The sequence below is a fragment of the Anoplopoma fimbria genome, unplaced genomic scaffold (genome assembly GCF_027596085.1).
Source record: "Anoplopoma fimbria isolate UVic2021 breed Golden Eagle Sablefish unplaced genomic scaffold, Afim_UVic_2022 Un_contig_9112_pilon_pilon, whole genome shotgun sequence".
NCBI lineage: Eukaryota > Metazoa > Chordata > Actinopteri > Perciformes > Anoplopomatidae > Anoplopoma > Anoplopoma fimbria.
The window spans coordinates 1-4,151 of record NW_026553778.1 but is presented as its reverse complement, the minus strand read 5'-3'; the positions used below and the strand labels follow the sequence as shown (position 1 = coordinate 4,151).

Here is a 4,151-nt window from a genome sequence, read left to right as displayed (position 1 = left end):
TTACAGCACCTGGTATTCCCAGGCGGTCTCCCATCCAAGTACTGACCAGGCCCGACCCTGCTTAGCTTCCGAGATCAGACGAGATCGGGCGTGTTCAGGGTGGTATGGCCGTAAGCAAATATTGTGCCTACCAAAGGGCCTTTTAAAGATACTATATCACCACGCTTTGCTCTTTCGTCTATACAGGGAGCGCCTGCAGATTTCCAGACACACTCACAGCTTTTAAATGTCAAATCAGAATGTACAAAGTGGCTATAAGGATCACAAATGTAGTGCAGTAAAAAGATTAATATTTACTGTTGAAATGTAGAATACGTTAGCATAAAATTGAAAAGAAAATGATCGATGAGCTTAGGAATGATGAAAGCCATCATTTAACTGGATTTGTGTCATTTCTATACCGGCAAGTCATGATCTAGCTATTTCCTTCCCACCCTGTCGGTGTCCACTGAAAAAGCAGCAGCGCCCTCTGCTTTTTGTAAAGAGGAGTGAAAAAAGCTTACAGCACCTGGTATTCCCAGGCGGTCTCCCATCCAAGTACTGACCAGGCCCGACCCTGCTTAGCTTCCGAGATCAGACGAGATCGGGCGTGTTCAGGGTGGTATGGCCGTAAGCAAATATTGTGCCTACCAAAGGGCCTTTTAAAGATACTATATCACCACGCTTTGCTCTTTCGTCTATACAGGGAGCGCCTGCAGATTGCCAGACACACTCACAGCTTTTAAATGTCAAATCAGAATGTACAAAGTGGCTATAAGGATCACAAATGTAGTGCAGTAAAAAGATTAATATTTACTGTTGAAATGTAGAATACGTTAGCATAAAATTGAAAAGAAAATGATCGATGAGCTTAGGAATGATGAAAGCCATCATTTAACTGGATTTGTGTCATTTCTATACCGGCAAGTCATGATCTAGCTATTTCCTTCCCACCCTGTCGGTGTCCACTGAAAAAGCAGCAGCGCCCTCTGCTTTTTGTAAAGAGGAGTGAAAAAAGCTTACAGCACCTGGTATTCCCAGGCGGTCTCCCATCCAAGTACTGACCAGGCCCGACCCTGCTTAGCTTCCGAGATCAGACGAGATCGGGCGTGTTCAGGGTGGTATGGCCGTAAGCAAATATTGTGCCTACCAAAGGGCCTTTTAAAGATACTATATCACCACGCTTTGCTCTTTCGTCTATACAGGGAGCGCCTGCAGATTGCCAGACACACTCACAGCTTTTAAATGTCAAATCAGAATGTACAAAGTGGCTATAAGGATCACAAATGTAGTGCAGTAAAAAGATTAATATTTACTGTTGAAATGTAGAATACGTTAGCATAAAATTGAAAAGAAAATGATCGATGAGCTTAGGAATGATGAAAGCCATCATTTAACTGGATTTGTGTCATTTCTATACCGGCAAGTCATGATCTAGCTATTTCCTTCCCACCCTGTCGGTGTCCACTGAAAAAGCAGCAGCGCCCTCTGCTTTTTGTAAAGAGGAGTGAAAAAAGCTTACAGCACCTGGTATTCCCAGGCGGTCTCCCATCCAAGTACTGACCAGGCCCGACCCTGCTTAGCTTCCGAGATCAGACGAGATCGGGCGTGTTCAGGTGGTATGGCCGTAAGCAAATATTGTGCCTACCAAAGGGCCTTTTAAAGATACTATATCACCACGCTTTGCTCTTTCGTCTATACAGGGAGCGCCTGCAGATTGCCAGACACACTCACAGCTTTTAAATGTCAAATCAGAATGTACAAAGTGGCTATAAGGATCACAAATGTAGTGCAGTAAAAATATTAATATTTACTGTTGAAATGTAGAATACGTTAGCATAAAATTGAAAAGAAAATGATCGATGAGCTTAGGAATGATGAAAGCCATCATTTAACTGGATTTGTGTCATTTCTATACCGGCAAGTCATGATCTAGCTATTTCCTTCCCACCCTGTCGGTGTCCACTGAAAAAGCAGCAGCGCCCTCTGCTTTTTGTAAAGAGGAGTGAAAAAAGCTTACAGCACCTGGTATTCCCAGGCGGTCTCCCATCCAAGTACTGACCAGGCCCGACCCTGCTTAGCTTCCGAGATCAGACGAGATCGGGCGTGTTCAGGGTGGTATGGCCGTAAGCAAATATTGTGCCTACCAAAGGGCCTTTTAAAGATACTATATCACCACGCTTTGCTCTTTCGTCTATACAGGGAGCGCCTGCAGATTGCCAGACACACTCACAGCTTTTAAATGTCAAATCAGAATGTACAAAGTGGCTATAAGGATCACAAATGTAGTGCAGTAAAAAGATTAATATTTACTGTTGAAATGTAGAATACGTTAGCATAAAATTGAAAAGAAAATGATCGATGAGCTTAGGAATGATGAAAGCCATCATTTAACTGGATTTGTGTCATTTCTATACCGGCAAGTCATGATCTAGCTATTTCCTTCCCACCCTGTCGGTGTCCACTGAAAAAGCAGCAGCGCCCTCTGCTTTTTGTAAAGAGAAGTGAAAAAAGCTTACAGCACCTGGTATTCCCAGGCGGTCTCCCATCCAAGTACTGACCAGGCCCGACCCTGCTTAGCTTCCGAGATCAGACGAGATCGGGCGTGTTCAGGGTGGTATGGCCGTAAGCAAATATTGCGCCTACCAAAGGGCCTTTTAAAGATACTATATCACCACGCTTTGCTCTTTCGTCTATACAGGGAGCGCCTGCAGATTGCCAGACACACTCACAGCTTTTAAATGTCAAATCAGAATGTACAAAGTGGCTATAAGGATCACAAATGTAGTGCAGTAAAAATATTAATATTTACTGTTGAAATGTAGAATACGTTAGCATAAAATTGAAAAGAAAATGATCGATGAGCTTAGGAATGATGAAAGCCATCATTTAACTGGATTTGTGTCATTTCTATACCGGCAAGTCATGATCTAGCTATTTCCTTCCCACCCTGTCGGTGTCCACTGAAAAAGCAGCAGCGCCCTCTGCTTTTTGTAAAGAGGAGTGAAAAAAGCTTACAGCACCTGGTATTCCCAGGCGGTCTCCCATCCAAGTACTGACCAGGCCCGACCCTGCTTAGCTTCCGAGATCAGACGAGATCGGGCGTGTTCAGGGTGGTATGGCCGTAAGCAAATATTGTGCCTACCAAAGGGCCTTTTAAAGATACTATATCACCACGCTTTGCTCTTTCGTCTATACAGGGAGCGCCTGCAGATTTCCAGACACACTCACAGCTTTTAAATGTCAAATCAGAATGTACAAAGTGGCTATAAGGATCACAAATGTAGTGCAGTAAAAATATTAATATTTACTGTTGAAATGTAGAATACGTTAGCATAAAATTGAAAAGAAAATGATCGATGAGCTTAGGAATGATGAAAGCCATCATTTAACTGGATTTGTGTCATTTCTATACCGGCAAGTCATGATCTAGCTATTTCCTTCCCACCCTGTCGGTGTCCACTGAAAAAGCAGCAGCGCCCTCTGCTTTTTGTAAAGAGGAGTGAAAAAAGCTTACAGCACCTGGTATTCCCAGGCGGTCTCCCATCCAAGTACTGACCAGGCCCGACCCTGCTTAGCTTCCGAGATCAGACGAGATCGGGCGTGTTCAGGGTGGTATGGCCGTAAGCAAATATTGCGCCTACCAAAGGGCCTTTTAAAGATACTATATCACCACGCTTTGCTCTTTCGTCTATACAGGGAGCGCCTGCAGATTGCCAGACACACTCACAGCTTTTAAATGTCAAATCAGAATGTACAAAGTGGCTATAAGGATCACAAATGTAGTGCAGTAAAAATATTAATATTTACTGTTGAAATGTAGAATACGTTAGCATAAAATTGAAAAGAAAATGATCGATGAGCTTAGGAATGATGAAAGCCATCATTTAACTGGATTTGTGTCATTTCTATACCGGCAAGTCATGATCTAGCTATATCCTTCCCACCCTGTCGGTGTCCACTGAAAAAGCAGCAGCGCCCTCTGCTTTTTGTAAAGAGGAGTGAAAAAAGCTTACAGCACCTGGTATTCCCAGGCGGTCTCCCATCCAAGTACTGACCAGGCCCGACCCTGCTTAGCTTCCGAGATCAGACGAGATCGGGCGTGTTCAGGGTGGTATGGCCGTAAGCAAATATTGTGCCTACCAAAGGGCCTTTTAAAGATACTATATCAC

The 4,151-nt window shown here is 43.7% G+C and overlaps 9 non-coding genes across 9 annotated transcripts; all 9 read right to left on the bottom strand.

Moving 5' to 3' along the window:
* LOC129116818 (5S ribosomal RNA) lies at positions 1-116 on the bottom strand (the record flags this gene model as incomplete). Its single annotated transcript, XR_008533695.1, has 1 exon — positions 1-116. It is a non-coding gene; the product is annotated as a 5S ribosomal RNA (ribosomal RNA).
* Positions 117-496: 380 nt separating this feature from the next.
* Positions 497-615, bottom strand: LOC129116815 (5S ribosomal RNA). The gene has a single exon (XR_008533693.1). It is a non-coding gene; the product is annotated as a 5S ribosomal RNA (ribosomal RNA).
* Positions 616-995: 380 nt separating this feature from the next.
* On the bottom strand, positions 996-1,114 carry LOC129116814 (5S ribosomal RNA). The gene has a single exon (XR_008533692.1). It is a non-coding gene; the product is annotated as a 5S ribosomal RNA (ribosomal RNA).
* Positions 1,115-1,494: 380 nt separating this feature from the next.
* Positions 1,495-1,612, bottom strand: LOC129116816 (5S ribosomal RNA). Its single transcript, XR_008533694.1, has one exon. It is a non-coding gene; the product is annotated as a 5S ribosomal RNA (ribosomal RNA).
* A 380-nt stretch (positions 1,613-1,992) lies between these two features.
* Positions 1,993-2,111, bottom strand: LOC129116822 (5S ribosomal RNA). Its single transcript, XR_008533699.1, has one exon. It is a non-coding gene; the product is annotated as a 5S ribosomal RNA (ribosomal RNA).
* A 380-nt stretch (positions 2,112-2,491) lies between these two features.
* On the bottom strand, positions 2,492-2,610 carry LOC129116821 (5S ribosomal RNA). Its single transcript, XR_008533698.1, has one exon. It is a non-coding gene; the product is annotated as a 5S ribosomal RNA (ribosomal RNA).
* A 380-nt stretch (positions 2,611-2,990) lies between these two features.
* Positions 2,991-3,109, bottom strand: LOC129116820 (5S ribosomal RNA). Its single transcript, XR_008533697.1, has one exon. It is a non-coding gene; the product is annotated as a 5S ribosomal RNA (ribosomal RNA).
* Positions 3,110-3,489: 380 nt separating this feature from the next.
* On the bottom strand, positions 3,490-3,608 carry LOC129116819 (5S ribosomal RNA). Its single transcript, XR_008533696.1, has one exon. It is a non-coding gene; the product is annotated as a 5S ribosomal RNA (ribosomal RNA).
* A 380-nt stretch (positions 3,609-3,988) lies between these two features.
* LOC129116813 (5S ribosomal RNA) lies at positions 3,989-4,107 on the bottom strand. The gene has a single exon (XR_008533691.1). It is a non-coding gene; the product is annotated as a 5S ribosomal RNA (ribosomal RNA).
* Between the last annotated feature and the right edge of the window lie 44 nt (positions 4,108-4,151).